The sequence below is a fragment of the Tupaia chinensis genome, unplaced genomic scaffold (genome assembly GCF_000334495.1).
Source record: "Tupaia chinensis unplaced genomic scaffold, TupChi_1.0 Scaffold000534_1, whole genome shotgun sequence".
NCBI classification, from domain to species: Eukaryota; Metazoa; Chordata; class Mammalia; order Scandentia; family Tupaiidae; genus Tupaia; species Tupaia belangeri.
Genome location: NW_006160047.1, coordinates 637,162 through 662,502, shown reverse-complemented (window position 1 = coordinate 662,502; position 25,341 = coordinate 637,162). Strand labels below are relative to the sequence as shown.

General features: G+C 36.9%; 1 long non-coding RNA gene across 1 annotated transcript in view; it reads right to left on the bottom strand.

Moving 5' to 3' along the window:
* Positions 1-25,341, bottom strand: part of LOC106735819 (uncharacterized) — a 254,904-nt gene that overhangs the window by 209,303 nt on the left and 20,260 nt on the right. Inside the window, exon 2 of the long non-coding RNA XR_003550851.1 lies at positions 19,517-19,585. This is a non-coding gene — a long non-coding RNA (uncharacterized LOC106735819). The remainder of the gene's footprint in view (positions 1-19,516; positions 19,586-25,341) is intronic.

Here is a 25,341-nt window from a genome sequence, read left to right as displayed (position 1 = left end):
GGGTACATGTACAGGTATGTGTCAGCTGTGCTAGCTATTGGATATATTTAGACTAATTAAGTTTATTGGCAGAACAATTGAATGGGGGGGGAGGGATGGAGGGCAACCATGGATGCCAGGGACAATGGGGGAAGAGGATGGGACATAGCAGAGGGTGGGGATGGGGAATCAAGGATGGCAAAACAAAAGGCAAGGTATTTAGGACATAAGAATTGGAAAATTATTTGCTGAGAACATGTATGTTGATGTGCTTGATTGAGCCAATGCACAGTGTATTTTGGATGGAAAATTCATTTGTGTGTTGTGATGGTGTATAGTGAATTAATGTAGAAAATGAATAAATTTAAAATAAAAAAAAAGTCATGATACAAGGTCAACCTAGAAAAAAAAAAAGGTAAACTGTGACTTCTGATTACACAGGGGGTTATTGCATTTCTGGTTCACTTGATGTCTAAATATTTCACCAATTTAGGTAACTAGCTCATATAAAGAAGATCCAAAACAAATAAAGCAAGAAGGAATTATTTCTAACTTGTTTATAATTCAGTGAGGTGGAGAAAGATGCCAGAGAAAAACCTTTTTTTTAATTTTGAAATCAGACAATGGCTGCAGGTATGGGTTCCCAGGACAACCTTCAGAACCACTGTGGTGAGCAAAGCTTTCAATTCATGGAAGCATCTTCTAAAACAAATACTACAATTGTTTGAAGAAAAACACCTTTTTTTTTTTCCTTTAAAAGCAAGGAGAAGTCACATTTTTTCAGACCTTATTGAGTACCACAATGTTTTGTCTATATTCTCCTGCTTGGTTTAAATTTCACAAAAATTATTGGGTTGTTAGAAAAGTCATAACACATTTTTCTGTTTTTCTATGCAAAAATGCATTATGACTTTTCCAATGACCCAATGCTATATCCATTTTACTGAGGGTTGGGCTTCAAGGAGACCAACAGCATAGCAAGTAAAGGAGAGGATAAGAAATTCAACCTTTGTCTGGTCCCATCTGTTCCCCAGCTCCACCTGCTTTGTAAGAAAATGACTCTTTATACTTTTTCTACAAAGTATATACAACTTATTTTCTATTTTATTTTATTTTATTTTATTTTATTTTATTCTTTCATTGCCAGAGGGTGGGCATGCTTACCGAGGGAGATGGAGAGACAGAGACAGAAGGAGAAAGCACTCCTCTATGGATGCCAGCATGGTACAACCCTACTCCATTTCTCCGTCCTGTTGGGATTTGGGGCACGTATGCACATACACCTAGTGTGTTTTTCACGCTGGGCCAAAACTTGAACTGTGGTCAACTATGTGAGATCCAACTCCCTTAACTTCTAGACTACAGGGTCAATCCAGCTTATTTTAGTTTTCTATCTTAATTTTCTTTATCCTCCCATTGATAAACTTTTTTCTACAAAATAAATAGGATGGCCTGGATTGTTTTTTTCTGCAGAATATGGATAGTTTTCTTTGCCCTTGACCAAAAAGTAGTAAAAATCAAGTATTTAAACAGATAGTAATATACTTGAAAATCCTCTAAGTTGCTAATGTGAACAAGGGCCAAATAACAGAATAACTGAGTAAAAACTAGATAGACAACTCCACCTGATAACTTTATATCAAATGGTACGTTTGCAGATCACACAGGCAAAAATTAAGCAACAGAATCTGCACTCTCTTATTACTTAAAGTTTGCGTCTATGTGGACATTGTATTCACAATGTGAAGGGCAATGGTGGACCTCACTTTCCTTCCTTCTCCCTCTCTCTTCTTTCCTTCTTTTCCCCCCTTCCTCCCTCCCTCTTTTTCTGACTTTCTACTTCTTTCTTTTCCTTTTTTCCTCCCTTCCTTCATTTTTTTTTTAACTCTACCAGCTATTATTTTCTGTTCTGAAGAATTAATGTTTACTGGCCAGATTTGATTTCACATTTCATCTTATTCCTTCATTCCTGGACAAGTTTCTCCACTTCTCGGTCTTCACTCCTGCTTTTCTAGCCAGTATTATAAAGCTATTTTTATACATGAAACTTTGAATAATTAATTTCAGTTTCAGAGTTATCAGAAAATATTAACATATTTATAACATTTTATCTTTTTATCACTCTGAAATATATAGAAATATTATAGTACAAAGAGGTTGCATGACATGCCCAACAGGGAAAACAGTGTTTTGAAAATATAAAACAAGATTCTTTACTAGTGAGCACCCCAAGCAATACATATGATTCGAGTATAAAGGGCATGGACAGTTACTGTGTAAAATCAGAATCCGTGCAAGAGTTATTGACATTCAGAGATAGCATTTCCTCAAAATTTGCCTTAGCTGATCTGAAAGCTAAAAAGGACACTCTGCTCATCTTTAACCAAGGATTACTACAAAAATCTGACATGTTCTTTAAAAAGATAATGAAAATAAAACCTTTTAAAGGACTAAAACAAACAAACAGAAAAGCTTTTACTGCTCTGTGGGTAATGTATTTGCTCTGCTTTAAAAATATATTTAATTCTATTTTCTGGGCTCCTTTTCTCCTTTAGAAACTTAGAAATATTGCCAAAGGACAAAGAAAACAATGGAAGTTTGTATGGGGAAGAGGAGGAGGCGGAAAAGACATCTGGATTACGTTTGATCTGGACACTCTGGCCTTGTCCAGTTAGGTAAATGCTGCCCTAGGCAAGCAGGCAGGGTCTGCCTGTACTGATATTTAATTTCCAGGTGCAAGTACTCACTCATCTAAATCCTGACCATATGTTAGCATACATCTGCATAAGTACTGTTGTTTCCTTTGGAACTGATAAAAAGTGTACACCTGACTGAGGCATGCATGATAGATGGACCTGACACGGAGAACTCCAGCAAGTTTGCAGGGAAGACCTGGGCCATGGAAATATTTCTTATGGCCTGTTTTTACATGCCCTTTGCCTGAGTGGAAGCAGCATTCAGAGCCCGTTTAATAGGAGTCAGAAGATCACAAGTGTCTAGTTCTGTTTCTGACCATTTTATTCTTCTTGAATGAAGTAAAAGGGGAGACTCCTCACACATACAGAGACGAGACCCATCTACTCAAGGGGAAACAAAATATCGATAATATTCATTGAACAAGCCATGCTCGTGCAATTCTGTCTGATGTGGAGCCTGGGAAATCTGAAAACTTTAAAAAGGTTTAGGAGCGTCAAAGGCAGGCGTTAGCAATAACAGGCCCTTTAAAAATAATTATGCAATTTTTGTTTTAACTTTGAAAACTGGATCAGTTCATACATTTTTCTTAATTAAGTTGGCTAAGGTAAACCAACTGTTAAAATTTGATTAAAAAATAATAAAATGAAACAAATATCTACTTCAGGTATGTGATTTGAAGTATAATGAACACAAAATTATATTTTGGAAACATCAAGCCAATCACTGATACACTATTTCAGACACAATATATATGTATTTTATTTATTTATTTATTTATTGAAGAGGTTTCTGTTATAGGGTGCGTGCGCTCGCCAGACAGACAGACAGAGAGATAGAAAGCAAGAAATCACCCCCCAATAGGGGATGGCCACGCCGCAATCCCTTCTCCTCCATTCTCCTCTCGGGATCTTGAGCATGCACGAACATGCGCCCAGCGTGAGTTTAAGCCACTGGGTCCGGGACTTGAACCACAGTCGACTACGTGGGAGTCCAGCGACATAGCGATTATGCTTACTGCTGGTCCCTAAAAATCGTGCACTTGCCGAGAGAGACAGAGAGAGAGAGTGAGATGGACTCGATGCCGCAATCCTCCAGCCTCCATAGGTTTTTGCCATAGGGCAGGCGCCACCACACCCTTAAAATTATTAATATAAATCATTTATGAAACAAAAGCAAAACTATTGATAGATAGTGGTGCAACATCAAACTAAAAAGCTTCTACATGTACAGCAAAGAAACAATGAATAGAGTGAAAAGGTAATCTACCACATATGAACAGCCAACAGGTATATGAGGAAATTTGGTGTCGCTAATCATCAGAGAAATGCAAATCAAAACTACAATGAAGGGCCCAACAGCCATGGCATATGCAGTATGGCATTGCCGTGTGATACTGAAGCCACACGGGAGGCCAGGATTCAGATCCTGGGGCGACCTGAACATGTCTTGTGTGCTCATGCACCTCCATGATGCTGGCTGACTGGGAGGCTGGGTCACAGTGTAATGAGATCCTATTAAGGGTACCTCTCTCTCATGAAATAAATAAATACAATTAAAAAGACTATCATGAGATATCAAGCCTCTTAGCCTAGCTATTAGAATAACAAGAATCAAGTATTGGCAAAGGTGTGGAGAAATGAGAACCCTCACATTTAGTTGGTGGGAATGCAAAATGCAGCCACCATAGAAAACAGTAAGGAAGTCCCTCAAAAAATTAAATAAGTACAACCACATGACCCAGCAATTCCACTACTATGTATTTATCCAAAAGAATTCAAATAAAAATCTCAAAGAGATATTAGCATTCTGATGTTCATTGCAACATTATTCACAATAAGAACAATGTGGAAACAACTTGAATGTTCATAGAAAGATGAGTGGATAAGAAAAATATGGTATGTATTAACAATGGAATATTATTCTACCAAAAAACAAAAAAAGGAAATTCTGGAACGTATGATATGGATGAGCTTTGAGGATATCATGTTAAGTGAAATAAGCCAGTCACAGAAGGAAAAATACTGCATGATTTCACTCAGATGAGGTATCTAAAATAGTCAAAGTCATAGAAGCAGAGAGTAAAATGGTGGTTACCCAGACCTGAAAGGAGAAGGAAATGGAGAGTTGCTAATAACAAGTATAAAGTTTTAGTCATGCAAGATGAATAAATTATAGAGATATAACATGCAACATTGTACACAGCCATAATGTACTACTGTATAGTTAAAAATCTGTTAACAGGAGAGGCTGGTATGGCAGTGCATACCTGTAGTCCCATCTCAGAGGCTGAGGCAAGAGGGTCAAGGCATAGAAAGAACTTGTCTTAAAACAGCAACAGGGGAGTCAAAAGGTAGTGTGATGGTTAAAGGTGCTACACTTTCATATGGTCAGTCATGGTTCAAGTTCCAGGCCTGGTAGCTTGCTTTCTCCCTTTCCTTTTCTCTATCTCTCTGGTCAAATTTTAAAACATATAATAACAAATGGAATAAAATGAATAAATAATTAAAATACAAAAAAATAACAACAAGTGTCAGCAGGTGGTATGGTGGGCCACAGTTCATGTCCTGGACTCAGCAGCTTGAAAAGCATGCCGGGTACATGTGTGTGAATGCCCAAAATGCTGAGAGGAGAGAATGAAGAAGAAGGAACTGTGGCATGGTCACATGATTTTTCACTTTTCCTCTCACTGTCTCTCTGACTCTCTTCGGCAAGTGCATGCACCCTATGGCAAAAACTAAAAGACGACAACAACAAAACCAAACAACCTAAACTTGTTAACAGAATAGACCTCAACAGTAAGTATTCTTATCACAATAAACTAAACAAAACAAATTTACTAACCATGGACAATTGCTATTTTGTAGGACATTGCTCTTTGCCACACAGTATAGAAAATCTATGTGGTATAATTATTGATTATGTGAATTTAGGCAACGTTGCTTGATATTTATGGTGTTTAATTTTCTTATCTGTACAATAAAGGTGATAATACTTTTCATATTAGCTCTGTGTAAGAATTTAAGATAATATGAATAGAACATGGCAGTTTTTATTATCTTCTGGCTAAAAATAAGGGTGCCAGTTTTGTCCATTGAGCAATTTATAACCTGAAGACACATAAATTCCATAGTGACAGACTGAAAGGTATGGGTGATTTACACTGAAAAATGGGATCAATATGATTCCAAAGATGGCTCTCCCTGTGGAATGATGGGACCTCCATTCAGAGAGTATAACTGGAACTGGGCCACAACCAGAAGTGAAAGCTTTGAAAATATCAAACTTTCCGAGGTCACTACTGGGTTATTTACATCCAAACCCACTATTTTAAAAAATTCATTTGGTAGAGCCAGCACGAGGAGGCATAGTGGTTACCTTGTTGGACTCCCACATAGCCAACTGCAGTTCAAGTCCCCGATCCAATGGCTTGAAAATCATGTCTGGTACGTGTGCATGCATGCCCAAGATTCCAGGAGGAGAATGGAGGAGAAGGGATTGCACCACAGCCATACCCCCCAAGAAGTGATTTTTCACTTTCCCTCTCATGGTCTGTCTCTCTCACTCTCTCCCATCAGCGCACAAATCCTGTGGCAAAAATCTCTTTAAAAAAAATTCATTTGGTGGGGCCAGCAAGTGGCGTGATGGTTAAGGCACTGGACACTCCCACGTGGCAGACCACAGTTCAAGTCCTGGACCTGCAGCTTTATTTCACTTTCCCTTTCTTTCTATCTCTCTTGGTCAACTTTAAATAAATAAATAAACAAATAAGTAAACAAAATAATGACAATGAATAAAATGGAACAAAATAATTAGAAAAAAATTATTTAGCTAAAAATCTCTGTTAAGTTTCATGTAACTATTAAAGGGGTATTTAATAAAAGTAAAAATTAAAAATATATGTTTTGCTAGTGGCATTAACTGTATTTCAATTCTTTGATTATTCTTCAATAATAAAATAATGTTAATAGTATTATTGGCTTAATAAGTAAAAACTTAATTTCCTGACAATGTAACTTACTGGGGAGGGCAAGGGTTAAGGAAAATATTATCTCAGTACTTGGAAAAACTAACTTCACTGAATTTTATTGGTAGAATTTTTATTTCCTTACATATCATATGCCTTTCTTGTAAATGATGGAAAATTAATTCCAAACTATATTGGGAAACTCTGTGGGATGCTACTTAAAATATCCAAAAGATAAATAAAATTTGAGTTCAACTTACAACTCTGTGCATTGGGTTTAGTTCAGATAATGATATGAAAAGAGAAAGGAACAGAAAGGAAGGGGGAAAAGTTCTGAAAATGAAACAGAAACTTAGAAAAAAAAGCCCAAGTTAGGAAAAAAGGAAAGAGGAGGATGAAATAGAAGACAAAAGGAGAAGGAAGAACAATGGGATGACAAGTTTTTTCAAACACTATAGTAAAATCAGGAACTATTTTCTGGAAAGGCAGTTCAAAATACAAACATGGTGATAAGTCAAAACATCCACAGTAGAACTGCTTGAAAATGTTTGCCTTCCTAGATTGAAAGCTGTAGCCTTGGGAGCCAACAGGTAGCGTGGTGGTTAAGGATTCTGGACTACCACATGGCCAACCGTGGTTCCAGTCCCAGACCTGGTGGCTTGCTTTCTCACATTCCCTCTCTTTCTCTCACTCTTGCTCTGTCCCTCTCTGATCAAATTAAAAATAAATAAAGTTAAATAAAATTATTATTAAAAAAAAAAAAGAAAGCTGTAGCCTGTTTAGGAAAGGAGGATGTATGGAAGTATAAGTGGAAATTTCATCAGCAAATGGGTATGATGGGCTATATACATGACTAAACTGTGTGAAGCAAATAACTATGCAACAGGAAAAGGGACATGAATAGAAAAGTAATTTGTATAAGTTTTGCTATTTCTTTAAATACCATATCCTAGGTAAATTTAAATCCACATTTACATTGTCATGTAACACTTTGAAGATAATCTTAGCAATAAATTCTAACAGTTGAACTGATTATTGAATTAATTTATAAACCCTTGTATATTTATTACACTTTTGTTTATGAAGTTATTACAATTTATTTTCAAAATCAGAAATTCACAACTATAATTCCTGGTGATTTAAGAATGATTTGATCTCAAGATTGAGAAATCTAAATGCTAAATATCAAAAATTCACCATGTTCTTTAGAATATCTCACTATGGTTCCTGTCTTTGATTCATCCTTTCCCATTACCAGTCTTTCTAAGATCGTCACTCTAACTTCAGACTTTACACTGTACTAGCCCATATGATTAGTTCTTTGTTCTAAACCCTGACAAGGAACAAAAAATGCTCATATTTCCTTCCTTCCTTCCTTCCTTCCTTCCTTCCTTCCTTCCTTTCTCCCATCCTTCCTCCCTTCCTTCCTTTTCTTTCTTTCTTTTATAGAGAGGTTTTTGTTTTGTTTTGTTTTGGTTTTGTTTTTTTTTTTTGCTATAGGGTGCATGTGTTCACCAGAGTCACAGAGACAGAGAGAGAAGAGAGACATCACTCCCCTCCCCCACCAGGATGGCCATGCCACAATTCCTTCTTCTCCATTCTCCTTTCAGGATTTTGGGAACGCACGCACACAAGCCCTACCTGAGTTTTAGGACTCAAATCAAAGCCCTACATGAGTTTCAGGACTCAAATCATTATCGACCATGTGGGAGCCCAGTGCTTTAATCACTATGCTACTTGCTGTCCCCTACATTTTCTTTATTGCTTCCCCTTTTCTATCTCCTCTTAAATGATTTCTTCGAGGCAGGTATCAGGTCATACTTACCTATGCTCTGATACTCTGACTTGGCAAAGAGTATGTTCCTAAATCAGTTCTGGAAGAATAAAATAAGTCAAAGTTTCAACTTTATGATCAAGCTACTGTTAAATACTGCAGAAGATACCTGCTTCTCCCTGTTGGTTAGGTTTTCTGATTAACTAACACTGGTCGATGCTGGTCTGTAAATTTTGAGAATGAGGAGCTAGGAAGGAAGTTACGAGTATGGTATACCTGTTATATGATGGGTCTCTGGGCTTGCTGGCCTTGTGCCAAGTCTCGAATCTGTGGTTTAAAGTTATTTACACAAGCAGGATGTTCACTCTGAGTTGCTGCAGAGGAATCCCACCTATTGTTAAATTGGGAAATTATAAAACCTTAGGGTGGCGCACGTGTTAGAATTATGGAGACTCACTGTTGACAATTTTGTTTCTAAAATGTACAATTAAGCAAACCTGGCTCGGCAAAGCCAGAGGCTACAGAAAGCGAGCATTCCAAGAGTGGAGGCCCTGATGAAAGGGTTGCTCTTGCTATCTGAACGTTTATGTGACATTTTCAAATTGGTAGTCAGTTTATTGTGATGTTCTTGCATGCTTTCACCAGGTTTTTCAATGAAGCACTAAACTTCCCCTCCTTGACTCCAAGAGGAAACCTTCAGGTAGGTTTAATGCAGAAGATTAAGACTGCATTAAGATTAAGTCTGAAATGTTCTGCTACCAATTAGCCCTCTAGTATTTCTGTAAGCCTTGAATTTTTGATGCGATCAATGACACCAGTGGAGCCATCTTCTGTGGAGTGGTTATTAAAGATATAAAAATCAATACAAAGATGATACTTGGAAATCTATATCACAAGATAATGAATCACCATGAGAGAAGACTAAGAAGAATGTCAGCAAACCAAACAGAAGGTTTGTGCATAACAAAGTATTTTATGCCAGTAGAATTTAAGCTAAATTTTGCATGAGACAGAAATCTTCAGGCTACATTTATGATACATTTGCATGACAAGGTTTTAATAAGATTAAGACACAAACCCAACCAAGCAAAGGGCTCCTGGTGCACTAAAGAAAAAAAAAAAAAAGTGAGGATTGAGATGTTTAAGACTGAGCCAATAATGCCATGGTTTAACTCTAACTAATGACAAAATAGCATCAAAACTTTCTCTGTCAGTAATCCTCATTCAATTTCTTTTAAATGAAACATTATTTGCCTGCACCTTAAGTCCATAAGTACTGATTGTTATTGGAGCTGTGTATTGGAGCTTCACAGAATAGTCCAAATTTAATTTGAACTGGGGATTGATTTCGTTTCCTTCAAAGGAAGATTTTTTTTTTTTCCTTCCAAAATTGAGCTGGTGCATGACTTTGCAAGTTCATTTTGGTTTTCTCCTTGACACAATTGTAAGTGACATGAGAACATTTATGTGTTTTGTCCTTAAGGGACATTACAATGTTACTAATGATGCCACAAATGGCTGGGAGCTAAGTTTTGGTTTTATAGATAAGAATTCCCTGTGATTCTTTCTTTCTTTTTTTTTTTTTTGGAGAGTTTTTTTGCTATAGGGCGCGTGCACTCGCCAGACAGACAGAGAGAGACAGAGAGATAGAAAGTGAGAAATCACCCCCTAGGGGGGATGGCTACGCCACAATCCCTTCTCCTTAATGCTCCTCTCGGGATCATGGGCACACATGCACACGTGCCCGGTATGAGTTTTAAGCCACCGGGTCCGGGACGCAAACCGCGGTCGACTACATGGGAGTACAACGACATAACCATTTTGCACTAACTGCTGGTCCCTTCCCTGTGATTTCTTGGCATTTGCCATCAGGACAAGCAAAACTAAGCAAGTCTACTAAAGTCACCAGTCCACTAAGCCACTGTTTATTTAATAGATATAGAGTTTTATGCCTGAGATTTCCAATTTACAACTATGTAAATAAAGTTTTATAGACAGAGATTAAGAAAGGGTGTGTTTTTGTGTATGTTGGGTGGTGCAAGTCATAAATGTTCCTATTTCCTTTTTTGTTAGGCATGTATATGAGTCCCCCACTGGAACTTTTAAGAGGCTGCCATTATGAAGGGACATGCTATAATCACTGTGCATTAAGTCCTTAACAGCAAAGTCAGGCTCTTCATTAATCCATAAACTTACTGATTTACAAAGAGATGTCTTTGTTTTTCAAGGAATTTTTTCATCTGCTTCTCACCCTGCTGCCGACCCAATTTCCAGAAAATGAAACAATGATTAGTTTATGCTGTTGCATATTAAGTTTGGTTTTCTCTGTATTTTCATTGCATGTTTCAAAGGTTGATTTAATCAGCTGTGAGCTGTTATGAAGTTGGTGAGGGTGGAATTCCCACGGATTTTTTTCTCTCAATGTATCATATAACAAGAGAACTAGGCACACCTTGTGTCGGTTTAACAAGTCTTTGCAGTTTTGACTTAATTTGTTTCCCTCCCCTTTACCCCCTGAGGCTCCCAAAGCAAATGAACCATTCAGTAGCATAAAACAAGGCGAATTAGTTTAGACTTCCATAAAACACAGACCTCTTGCTGGCAATATCTGCCTAGATGCAGAATGTCAGCAGTTTAAAATATCGTGGTCTCTTGATTGTCCTGACACCTCTTGATTGTCCTCTTGAACTCCCATCGCCTAGGGAACCTCAGCACTTTCACAGCTGCTCAGTTCTCATGCTCCTGCTCATAGTGCTCAGACTTGAGCTCTTCTATCTTCATTTATAAAATCTTCACTACAGATGCTTGAATATAGTTAAGGGTCTAGAATCAGGGCTGAACTCGGATAGTCTCTGATACCTGTTTTAGGTGGTATGAAAAGAAAAGAATGCCAGAGATACTATTCCCATAGACAGAAGATTAGTAGGTAGCATTTAAGGAAACATTTGTACAACAAAAGAGTTTCTTGCTTGTTTGTTTTATCTCTTGCAAGCTATGAAAGGGCTTAGTCCTTTTAAATCAGTAGTCTTGCTTCCCTGGGGATGAATTTTGATGCCTTGAGGGATATTATTTATTCATTTGTAGACAGCTAATGATGACCTGCTATGTACAGGGTGCAGAGAATATAGCTTGTATCATGGGAATTCAGATAAAGGTGTTCAGTAAGAATGTAAAACTTAAAAAAAAAAAATGCTGTAGGGCACTTGTGCTCACTGAATAGAGACAGAGAGAAAGTGAAATTGAGAAAGCATCCCCTCAGGGGAGACAGCCATACTATAATCCTTTCCTCTGGTCTCTTCTTGGAATTTTGGGCATACTTGCACATGACTAACATGTTTGTAAGCTGCAGTCTAGGACTTCAACTGCTCAGTCAGCCATGTAGGATTCAGACACCTTAACCACTACACCACTGGTTAGCCCCAAAACTGTTCTTTTATGAAGCTCATTTTTTAATTTAATTTTTTTTGAGAGATTTTAGCTATAGGGTGCGTGCACTCACAGGAAAGACAGGGAGACAGACAGAAAGTGAGAAATCCCCACCGGGGGTATGGCCATGCCACAATCCCTTCTCCTCCATTCTCCTCTTGGGATTTTGGGCATGCACACATGCACACACACTTGGCCTGAGTTAAGCCACTGGGTCTGAGACTCGAACCACAGTCTACTACATGGGAGTCCAGCGATATAGCCATTACGCCAACTGCTGGTCCCTGAAGGTCACATTTTAATTGTTGGGAAAAAATGGTGCTTTGAAAAGTTTAGTTAGTGGGGCTGGCAGGTGGCATGATGGTTAAGGCACTGAACTCCCACAGGGCCGACTTCAGTTTAAGTCCTGGACCTGGAGGTTTGCTTTCTTGCTTTCCTTCTCTCTCTCTGGTCAAGTTTAAAAAAAATAATAACACTAAATAAAATTAAGTAACATAATTCTTTAAAAACTAATAATAAAAAATGGAATTAAGTAATTCTTTTTAAAAAAATTCTCTTAGAAAATAAATCCAATCTAGATAAATGTCTAAACTTTGGTAGAATAATCAAACATTATTATTATCACCTATTTATTTATTTATTACTTTTAAAGTTTTTTTTCTTTAAGAATTATTTTTTAATTTAACTTTATTTATTTATTTTAATTTGGCCAGAGAGGGACAGAGAAAGAGAGAAAGAGGGAGAGGGAAAGCGAGAAAGCAAGTCACCAAGCCCAGGACTTGAACCGCAGTTAGCCATATGGGAGTCCAGTGCCCTTACCCATTACACCACCTGCCAGCCCCACAAACATTATTTTTAGTAGGCTGAAGAAATGGCATGCATAGCAACTATCTGAGAGCCAAGTCCTTCCTAATGGACCTAATGATAAGAACTTCAATCCCCAAATTGAACCGATAAGTTACATAGAGAAAGTTGTTTCAGACAATGTATGTTCACTAGAGAAAAACTGACAACGTATTGATAAAATGAGTTCAGGAAGGGTGGTTACAGAAGTGGTGGGACAAGCTAGACACATACAAGGTGAAAGCTAGACAAGAAAATATAATCTTCCTTCCAGCTAACATGGGTCCATGAAGCGGCAGAGAACCCACAAGAGGACGCTGACATGACATGAACACAAAACAGTTTAGTTTAGAAAATAAAAAGATATATTCTTTTATAATGCCATGTTTTACTACATGATTTAATATTAATGTATTTTTCTACCTTCTGTGAAATAAAATAGAATGGTTTTAATTAAGAAATTAACAGCTGGTGTGGGCAAAGAGAATAATTACCCAGGAGCTGTATGTAAGACCACATAGGCATTTCATCTTTGTAAACAAGTCCAAAAATATGAGTACTTCTAGGCTTCTGTGAGTCATGCTTTATTAGGCCTCTTAACAGTCAAATATCCTACTAGTCACTTAGATCTTATGAACCCAGGGAACTGGGTGAAACCAAATCTTAAATAGTCTGACCTTAGGGAAAGGAAGCAGGATAAAAAAATATTTTAAGGCAGGGAGCATTTAAGTTAAAACATAATTAAATGTGTTGAAGGATTGTAAGAAATACAACATACTGTCACGCTTTTCTCTGGATGTTAGCATAAGCAATGATTTTTATGTTCTTTCTTATATGCTTTGATATTTATAAAATTTCTACATTTTGCTATAAATATTCTATACTTATAGCATTTCTACTCTCACCAGAAAAAAAATAGATCAATGAGAAGTACAATTTAACTTTTGCAATTACTGATATATACAAAATGAATACATTTTACCACTGGTAATGCCTCTGGCTATAGAGAAAAGATGATTTTCATAGAAGAACTATAGTGTTTTATATCTAATTAATTGGGAAAGCTTTGGGCAAAATCAGAACCTCAGATTCTGGAAGCTGCATACAGTGAAGACTTGACAGACATGAGGGGAAAAAAGGTAAGATCAATGGAAGCTCTTCCAGACAGTAAGAGCAGTCTGTTAGTGAGTGTGTAAGAACATGCGAAAACAAGGCAAAGTGAGCCTTATATGAAAGTGAATAATAAATGAGAAAAGATTAGCAAGTAAACTGGCCTTGAATTTGAAAGTAAAGAGCCAGGAACAGGATTCTGTATGTTGAATGTCAAAGTTAAGAAACTCTTGGGAAATAAGTTTATGGAATGGGCAGAATCAACCCAAGTTACAGTCAGATTGATTTCTGCTTTGGGGGGTCTCTAAGTCATTAGCATTGGGTCTATTTTATTAACTCTATAGCTTTCTCTTTACTTCCAAGAAAAAGCACATATGATGCTTTTACTCTTCATAATTCACTGGCTTACTCAAATATTCATTGATTTTTCTGAATCTGTATCCCATCTGCTTGCAAAACATTCATTGACTTCATGGGACTAAATGATAATATTGGTTGATGTTAATGTACAAACATGCAATAAAACTGTCAACTCAGTCATCTTCCTGGCACCTTAGCATATAACAAAAGCATCATTAGACAGTAAGGCAGCATTGTCTGAAAGGTAGTGACAAGAATGGAAAGAACATGGCCCTTGACCTCAGAGAGATGTGGGTTCAAATCCCAGCTCTACCACTTGATAGTTGTAAAACTTGAACAAATTAAATTTCTGAGCTTCATTTCTTTATCTTTAAACTAGGAACAATACCTTCTTCGTGGTGCAAATTTAATGAGAATTAAATGAGATATACATAGATGAACATAGATTAAGGAATAATTGTGGGAAGTACACAATAAACTCTTAGTAATGGTCAGCATGATAATTATCATCAGCATGCTCTCAATTTACTTCCACAACACAGTGCAACTTCTAGTATCATGACCAATATAAAATTTTTGTTTTCTTTGTGTGTGTAAAGTTTTGAATTACTAGTGTGACAATGATCTCATTTTTTCCTCAGATGGGAAATGATTAATTCATAGAGCTAGGTATGAAATGGACTCACCATCTACATTTTCAAACTTTTCTCCAGGAAAGGTCAATGGTATCAGCTTTTTGTGCTGGATCACTTTGGGGCTGTTCAGAAACCAAAAGAAAGCAGCTTGATGGGCCAACAGGGAGAGCTAAGGAAATGGAATCATCAGGGAGGGTGTGCCCATGCAGAATGAGCCTCAGAGACTGAGATTCTCTTTCAGAGAAACAGGGTCACTGAGTGAGCTTTATACACAAGACCAACATTTGGGTCTTAAAGGCTGGAACTCAGTCATAGGAGTTGGAGTTCTCTTTTGGGGGAATGAGTTCTTTCCTCTCATCCTGGAATATTCACTGTTGCAATATGAATTGAGAGTCTCAGATTCCAGTTAATTGGGGGTTTTGGTAGAAAGTCATTTTGTGCTTTCACTGGGCCTGGAAGAGGAATCGTTCTGGGACTCACCTAGCTTGGTAGTGAATTATCTATCCCCTTTAACTACCCCTTTGCCTTGCTTTAGTGATCAAACAGATCATTACCTACACCTAGATAAAATAAGTCCATAGTATCACTAGTTGTTTAGCTCATCAATACACTATGTATCTAAATTCTATTGATTATTAAAATTCTACTCATTATTGGACTCCACTTCTTCTATTAGAACTCCTACAAAATTCATAATTTATTATATTGCTAGGAGCACATGCATACTTTTTTTTCTAGTGTTAATATTTATTTTATACATGTTGATTTTAGCTCTATAAATAAACTGCAAGAATAGGGACACAACTATTAAATTTATAAACCATGGGAGACATGAGGAACTGGAACAAAGTGAGGCAATAGAATAATAATGCTATAGTAGACAGAGATATTAAATTTATACTTTTTAAAGTTTTTTTTTTTTTTTTCTAGAAAGAGAGAGAGACAGTAACCTCAATGGGGTCTTCCCTCTGTGAGTCACCCCAGGCAGACTGGATCATGGGCACACATGAACATGCCTGGTGGTCATGGGAGGCATGGAGATGACCCTGGGACCTTCCCATGTTGGTCTAGCATTGTATCTGCTGGGCCACTGACTAGGACTTTGTACAATTTTTATATTTCTTTGTTGTGGAAAAGTTTTATACACATTTAGACCCCCAGTAAAATTACTTAAATGACTTCTTTAAAAAAGTATCCAAAAATAGCCAAACATCAAACATCTAATGGGTGAGAGTAAAAAGTAAATTTAGCTCTATCTTTTTGTGATTTTAAAGTTTTGAGTGATTCTGAGGAAAATCCATTTTAAGTTAACTCTTTTGTTCTTGAATGACAGGATCAATGGGTAGGAGGAATCATAAATCGGTGGAAGGAAAGATGGGACGGCAGGATGTAGCTTTGTTGTACATTACAGTATGCGAAACATTTTGGTTGCTTGTAACTTTTTAAATAATTACTTATTTAATTTTATTAATTATTCTTCTTCTCCAATTTAACCAGAAAGAGGCAGAAAAAGACAGAGGGCAGGGAATGAGAAAGCAAGCTGTCAGGTCTGGAACTCTACCCATGGTCCCAACATATAAGAGGCCAGCGCCTTAACACCACACCACCTGCCGGCCCCACTTGCAACTGTTCATCTAAAAATCAGCCTTCAACCTTGAGGTCCTCTTATCCTTTTTTGTTGTTGTTGTTCAAATCATATAAAAAATTTCAGTCAGAGCAATGCTAATTACTCAAGATAATTTATTAATAGATAAAGCTTTGGGACGAGAACTCTAAAATGCTATCCTTTCTCTGTATTTTTTTTTTTTTTTTAAACAACAGGCTCTCACCATTTCTTGATCCTCCTGCTTCAGCTTCCTCAGTATTTGGGACTACCAGTGTACACCACTACTACACCCGGCTTTTAGGGTGGCCAGGAATCAAACATGGGCCTCCTATGGCTTCGGCCTGCAGAATAGCAGTCTCTATCACCACATGCTATCACTGCTGGGCCTACCATGCATTTTTAACAATGACACTTTCTTCAAATACTGGTTACAGGGAACAGACATTATCCATTCATGTTTCTTACATTACCATAGCAATCAACGTTTATATATAGCATAAAGACCTCAGAAAAATTATGCTGGAATATTTTAACATAAAACAATTTAAAATTTCTGAAGTATTACACTAAAGCATTGTCTTAATATCTAACATTATCCTTTCCACGGTAACACTATTACTTACCTTCTTTCAACAGATTCTATAGTTTTAAAATCTATTATATTTATTGAGTTATGTTTGCAAAATAGGAAAATGAAAGAAATGATGGAAAATGGCATCTATTATTTTTACAAAACATTTCCTCTTCCAGTAAATAATCTATTATTAATATTTGTTCTTTAGGAGACAGAGTAGGTCCCCCTTCCCTGTGACTTTGTTTTAAGGTTTCCATTACCCATGGTCAACCTCAGTTCAAAAATATTAAATAGAAAATTCTAGAAATAAACAATTCATAGGTTTTAATTGCTTACTATTCTGAGAAGTAGGAGGAAATCTTGTGCCAGCCCTCTCAGTCCCACCTGGAATGTGAATTCTCCCTTTGTCCAGTGTACCCACTCTGTATATACAACCTGCCTATTAGTCACTTAACTGCCATGCACTTACCAGATCAAAAACACACAGAACTGTACACATCAGGTCAGTACTAGCTGAGGTTTCAGGTATCCACAGGGGGTCTTCAGACATACTCCTTGTGGGTAAATGGGGACTACGATATCATCGTTATTTCTGCTTTGCCAACTTTTGCTCCTTTAAATGATTTTAAGAGTAAATATCACTATGTCGATGAAAATAATAGATTATAAATATTATAAATATGGTTAATTGAAAAAGTTCTAACTTCAGATTACGTCTTACTTTGTCTAACTTTTAAATGGCTCAGCAGATAACTTCATTAAACTTCCCTATATAATTTTCTGTATTTGGGTTATTTTAGATAAAATATAGTTATAACAGATGACATCTGTAATAAATATCTGAATTAAATAAGTGATACCTTTACTTATATTAAAATAACAATTTCACATATTTTTATCTTTAATATGATCTTTAGAAATAGGATAACAATGTATCCCTATGTAAATATGAATAGGTTAATGACCAATTACATTTTGGAGATGAGAAAACTAGGTCAGAGATTAATGACCAGCTTTGAATGAGCCCAGGTGTTCCAGGGTTCTAGCAGCCATGCCCTGGTCTTATTTTCTTTTCTCTGATCTGTTATTTTCAGTTCTGAAACGAAACAGTGCAATGATAGAACTGAAAAATGTATTTTTGCTGATGGAGGAGAGGGAAACGTAGTGACTTGTTCTCTTCTGACCAATTATCACTATAGTTGTGCTTCTTAGGAGAGAAGGATGGATGTGAGTGGAAACGTGGACCACTGGCAAATCTACCAGAGAGATGAAGTCATTAGCCATATATGGGCTCATTAAGCTCTAATGGTGATCATAATCATCCGTTTGTGATTTGGAAGAACTATGCTTCCATCCCCCTGAAAGGCTTTTTGTTTCGTAGGTTCCTTTTTATTCTGCTTCCTGAAACCCTATGCCAATTGATGTTTGCATGTTTCTGAAATGGCAACGAGCCTTCTAATTGATTCTCTCACTACGTTGTGAGCCAAGCTGGCAGGCGCCCCACTTTCAGGTCACTTGACACGTCACACTACCTAGGGCTAGCCAGGAACCCATTCAAAGGGCAATGGGATGCCAATTATTTTCCTTCTTGGCATTTACATGAAGGTATCATATATCTCCTTTAAGAGAGAGGCTGCTAAAAAGGAATTGGGAATTTGTTTCCCCTAATAATTTCCCAAATCACCAAGTCTGTGGACTATGGGAGGTTTGAGAAACTGAAACAATGACATGAGGAGATAGCATAGCAACACTTCAGTCCATCAGTAAGTGTAGCACATGCTAAATGTCAGGGAATGTTTTCAATGCCTTGTATCTACTAATTCGAGTGTGATGTGCTGCAGCTCTTGGAAGTGTACTGATATTTCTCTCACTTCGTAGCTGGGAAATATGAAACCCACGGCCACAGAGCTAGTAAATGTAGAACCATAATTTGAACGTAGGTTGAGTCAGAGGCTTTTAATCATTTTGCTATAGGTGGAATTAAAGATCCTGTGTAAATCCACCTTAAAGTGAACTGATAGCTTCTAAGAATAGACAATTACTTAACCTGGAATGCAAATGACTGATTCAGAGACATAGAAATATGAGGCCATCCAGGATAAATCCCTTTATCCCATACTCCCTCAGCCAACACCACTGTGGTAGGATGCTGTGTGCCTTTCCCCACCTCAATAAAGGAATGCATTCAAGTATTTCCTGGCTTCATTTATAAAAATAACAATTCTAATTGATCTGTTTGTGTAATTTGCAATGTCCAGGCATACTCCAATGTGGAAGCTTACTAAGATCACACGTACTTTCACTAGAACTCTAGATGGGCAGTCCGCCATAAGCAACATACAGCGTGTAATCTGATTCACAAAGAGAACTCACACATGGAGCTGCTGCTTCCCTGTCTCTACCCAGGATCACGATTCTGCCTTCTACTAAAAGATTGCCCAGTATCCTAATGAGAAAATCCCAACCAATAAAGCATAGCACATTTATCCAAAGCTAAATTCATACCATCCAATTGACACCATTATGTCTTATTAAATTAATGATTTACCTTATGAATCTATGTAGGCTCCATACCCTTCAGAACTAGTTGTGAAGTTTAGTGCAAGCGGTCTGGGACCTAGAAGAAAAGCAAACAAACCCACAATTTAAATCAAGCATGAAAAGACTACCAGTAGGACTGAAGACACATTAGCATAAGCATTGCACGTTGTTTTGTATCAGATTCAAATTATAAAGGCATTCACCAATTTAGAGGTTATAGAGAAGATAGAATTTATATGAGATAGAATATCAATGTTTGTACCTCTGTGTTTTAAACAGAAGTGCTCGGACAAAAAAGTGAGAGGGTCTAAAATGATTCCTGGAATGGAACAATGAAACTGAACCCAGGAGGGAGGAGCAGGCTGCCACCCACCTGGAGAGACCGGTTAATATAAAGATCAATTGCACTCTTATCTTGCTAGTCATTAGACAGCCCATTGATGCCACCTGCTTACTTTAAATGTAAAAGTACAAACCAACCATTGGAAAGCTGCCACCATCCCTTCGAAACCCCCTTTTTTTCTGTTTTAGTGATAGGAGGAAAGGGCCAAATGTTAACCTTTAGAAGCTGAGCATCTGCTCCTCCAGAAAGGCAGATGTGAGGGCAAAACAGAAAGCAAGTCTTTATAGGTAAAGATGGGAGAATGAAGATACCAGAATATAAAGACTATATAAAATTCATATCAACATCAACTCAAGAAACATTTTAAACATAAAAAATAAAATGACCCAGGGGATTTTTCTCTCTTCTTAGGTAGTCATATCCCCTAGATCTGAAGTAACTATATATTAAAACACACAGAAAACTTTTTGTTAGTTCACTTTAATGGTCTTTGAGAAATACTCTTTTTCACGTGTCAATTATTCTTCCAGGAAATATAAGGAAGGATTCACCTGTCTTTCTTTAGTATCAGTTGTCAATGATCAAAGGTTTTCAGAGAAATAAAGAAATATATTAATATATTTCCTAAAGAAAGTAAATGCCTGCTCAATCATTGGTAAGAAAGAAAAGAAACTTCACTTTTCAAATGAGGGGCCTTCAGAAAATGTACAGGAAATGTATATTAGTTTTCAAAAAAAAAAACTGTGAAAAAAACTATGGATGGATTTCATTTTATTTCTGGTCAAAATAAATCTTTTTTTTTTTTTTTTTTTTTAATTTACCACAGGGTGTGTGCACTTCCAGAGAGAGACAAACATTGAGAGAAGGAAAAGGAGAGAGCACTCCTAATGGGACATTGTCATGCTGCAATCTCTTCTCCATTTCTTCATCCTGTTGGGATTTTGGGCATGGACATACATGTGCCCAGCATGGTTTTCAAGCCTCTGGGGCTGGCATGATAACTACAATCAGTCACACGGGATCCAACTCCATTAACCATTTGGTCATGGGTCTGCTCTAAATCTGTAATTCCATTTTCCATGAACTTTTTGAAGTTCCTCTGTAATTGGATATTTCCTCTCAGAAACTTCTATTTACTTCTCTCACCTCCTGTAAACATCAGCTATTAAATGAGCCTCCTTTTTTTAATGACTTAGTACATTTTTATTAAAAAATTATAAGCCACTGTTTTTCATGTTTTTTTTTTCCTTAATCTTAAGTATTCCCCAGTAACACAGATGACTTTCTTCCTAAATTAGAAAACTGACAAAGTGAGAAAGGGTATTTGTTCCTAGTAACTATAGTTTATATGTCTTATTCTTCTGAATCCAAAGTTGTTTTATTATAGCAAGGTCTTTCTTTTTTTTTGGAGAGGTTTTCGCTATATGGCACGTGCGCTCGCCAGACAGAGACAGAGAGACAGAAAGTCAGAAATCACCCCCCGGGGGGGATGGCCACACCGCAATCCCTTCTCCTCCATTCTCCTCTCGGGATCTTGGGCACGCACGCACACGCGCCCAGCGTGAGTTTTAAGCCACCGGGTCCAGGATGCGAACCGCGGTCGACTACGTGGGAGTCCAGTGACATAGCCATTATACTAACTGCTGGTTCCCAGCAAGGTCTTTTTTAAAAATTTTTCAAATTTTTTTTTTTTTTTAGTTTAAAATCTTTGGGTCTCTTTATTTTATTGTTTATATTATTTTTCTTTTCAATTAATTAATTTACATTCACATCACAGCATACAAAATGTGATTTCCATCCAGAATGTACTGCATAGTGGCTTAATAATTCATGTTATTGTAATCTGTATATATATATTTCTCACCCTCTGCCACTTCCCACCCTCCTCTCACACTATCTCTGGTGCTACAATTGCTTTCCATTCCTTTTTTCCTCCACATTTTATTGATTCACAAAATTTCTTAAATAATCTAACTACTTTCAATAGCAAGTTCAGCCGATATATACATATCTGTGAATACATGTCTGACTTTAAGCATAAAACTCTGAGAAGAATGAATATACTATACAGTAGCACCTAGCTGATGCTATATAGCTTACTATAGTCATTAAACAGGCATTTTTAATATATTTTTTAATTTCAAGAAAAGCAGTTTTAGCTTTAATAAATCAAAATTAAAAATGCTGAGAGTTTTGCTTAAAACTTAAAGTCAGGAAACAGGTTAGGATTGTTTAAATATTAGGTGCATGAACCTATCGGCAGCTTAAGGTAAGACAAAAATCTTTAAAATTGGAAAAGAAAGCCTAGAAGAAAATTAGCAATGTTTTATTCAAAAGTCATAAGATTCTATTCCACTAGTTCAGTCTCATATACTTAATCTACTTTCTGTTGTGGTCCGATCTTCCCGATTAAATTCTGGGATATAATATTCAACTCCAGACTTGTTCCTACCATTAAGTTGGCCATTTTCTTAGTGTTTGAACTCTTATTTCTGTGTGTCTGTACTCAATTTTCCTGGTATAGCACTCCTTTCAGAACATCTTGGAGAACTGGTCTGGCGTTGGTAAATTCTTTCAGATTTTGTTTATTTGAGAATGTTCTTTTCTTCTCATATGAAGGATAATCTTGCCAGGTACAGTATTCTTGGTTCAAATTTCTTTTCCCTTAACACTTTGAATATATTTTTCCATTCTTTCCTTGCTCACATTGTTTCTGATGAGAGGTCCACTGTTAGCCTGATGGGATATCCTTTGTAGGTAACTTGACATTTCTCTCTTGCCAGTTTTGGGATCTTGTTTCTATCTGTGGTTTTGGTCAATCTGGCTACAATGTGTCTTGGAGCAGATCTTCTTGGATTGATTCTATTTGGTGTCCTTAGTATTTCTTGGGACTGGGTCTTTGAATGTCTCTCTAGGTTTGGAAAGTTTTCTTTCAGGAGTTCATGGAATAGATTATCAACGCTCTTGGGACCATCAGTTGGCTTAATAGCTTTGTCACTGAACTCCCATGTAGTTGACCATGGTTCAAGTCCCAGACCCAGTGGCTTAAACTCATGCTGGGCACGTGTGCCCAAGATCCCAAGAGGAGAACAGAGTAGAAGGGATTGCAGCGTGGCCATCCCCCTTTGGGGGTGATTTCTCCCTTTCTGTCTCTTTCTCTCTTTCTGGTGAGTGCACGCACTCTATAGCAAAAACCTGTCCAAAAAAAAAAAATTATGAATGCTCTTACGAGTCTCTTCACCTTCTGGGATACTGATTATCCAGATGTTTGGACATTTGATGGTATCTAGTATTTCTTGTATATTATTCTCATTTTCTCAGTCTTTGTGGTGGATTTTTTAGGCCAGTGATTCTATTATCTATATCTGAGATTTGATTTTCTATATGATCTAGTCTGCTTTTAATATTTTCAAGGGAAGTTTTGACTTTCTGTATTATAGCCTTCATCTCAAAGAGTTCCATTTGACTCTTTTTATGGTATGTATTTCCTCTTTCAGATCTTGCAAGAATTTCCCCACCTCCTGGAACTCGTTGGGTCCTTTCTCCTGCCACTTCTGCAGTTCATTGCCTCTATTCTCTTCAATCTCTGTTAGCTTTGTCACTAGGAATATTCTAAATTCTTTATCTGACATTTCCATAAGTTTCATTGTACTGTCTGCGAATGAAGAGGAGTTATTCTTTCCACTTGGAGGAGAGATATTTTCTTGCTTTCCCATATTTCTTGTGACTCTGTAGTGATTTCCAGTCACCTGATGGATTGTGCATTTCTTCCTAATTCATGAAGTTCAATCTGGGCATTCAGAGGTGTGCAGGAGGAGGTGTTGTGCAATCTCTCTTCCATTCCGTTTTTCACTCTTTGTGTATCAGATTCAATGAGAATTCAGGAATATTCTGATCCTAATTGTATCCAGATGTTTGGATACTGTTCACTTGGACCTGTATAGACACTCAGTGCATGGAAACCACTAGAAATCAATCTGGAGGGAGAAATCTCAGCAGAAAGTCTTCATTTTTTAGTCAATGACAGCAATATTTCACAGCTCGAGTTCAGTAGCAATCTCGCCTCCTGACTTTTTCTTATCCTCTGACTTTGCACTTACCACTTACTGGGGCATCAGATAGATGCCTGATGGAAGGTTTGGGGATCATCTGACCTTTGTAGCAGAAAAATATCCATTTCTCTTTTAATGAGTATGTTTATTCTATCTCACTTATTTTTAATGATATACATATTTATTATTTATTGATAATTACTAATTGAGCAGTTAGTTAACTTTGTCACTAGGAATATTCTAAATTCTTACTTCTCTAGCTACCAAGAAATTCCTTTCTCTCTGCCTTGAGCATCCTTATTCTGGTCAAAAACACTTTGCAAACAGTGAAATGCTAACTTAGGACGCAAATGATGACATGTAGCAGTTTTCTATAGTTTCGTAAAGCAATGAGATGCTGAAACCAACTCATGGCCTTTTAACTCATTACTGCTCTTTAACTCATTTTTACCTCTAAAAGTCAAAATAATATATATAGATTCCAAATACAGGTCTGTGAGGCTGGCACACATGGGAGGTTCTGAGTTCACATCTGCAGACCTTCCTGAGAATACCAGGCATGTGCATGCTCATATTCTGGTGCTGGCTGAAGCTGGGGGTGGTTCATGGCATCAAGATTTGCTTGAGGGTACTGCCTTTCTGTCTATTTCTCTCTTGCATCTGGAATTATATAAATAAACTTAAAGAGAAGAAAAGAAAAATAATTATATTTTCTGAATGCAAAAGCTGTGATCAAGGAGCTGAGCAAGGTCGCAACAACTGACTTTAAAATGGTAATAAAATTTCTTCCATAATGTAACCTTGCTGTGACACTTTCTTGTGGGCTCATCCATAGGACATTGTCAGCAAAACAGCATCATGATCACAGTCTCTGGACACAATCTAAGGCACATCTGTCTAACACTGAATTTTGTTCCCTAGCATCATGATTTATAGTGAGAAGCCAAAATGGCTGTGAGGGTCCTATTCCAAGTAACAAAGAACATTTTTCTAGGTAGATTCATCTTCTAACTACACACTACACTTGATTAAATCCATTTACAAATGGAGATAAAATCTTAGGCTGTGGATAAAAATGCTAACAGAATAAAGTTATCTCTTAAGTTGTTTTCTTGCCAATTTCTTCATTTCATGGTTAGGTAATAGACATAAGATTAACATTTCAAAGAGATGGTGGATATCTGATTGTGCAATTTTGTGAAAGAGGGATATTTTCACGTGTAATAAAACACTCATCTTTGTAGACAGAATTAACAATGATATCTAACTCTGCCTTCTTTAAGGGGACAAAGATAATTGAGTGATTGTTAATATTTATAGTAATAGATGGGGTTTTATTTTCTTAAGATAATTATTTATTTCATTCCATTTGTTATTATTATTATTTTAATTTGAAAAGTGATAGACAGAGCAAGAGACAGGAAAAGAGTGAGAGAG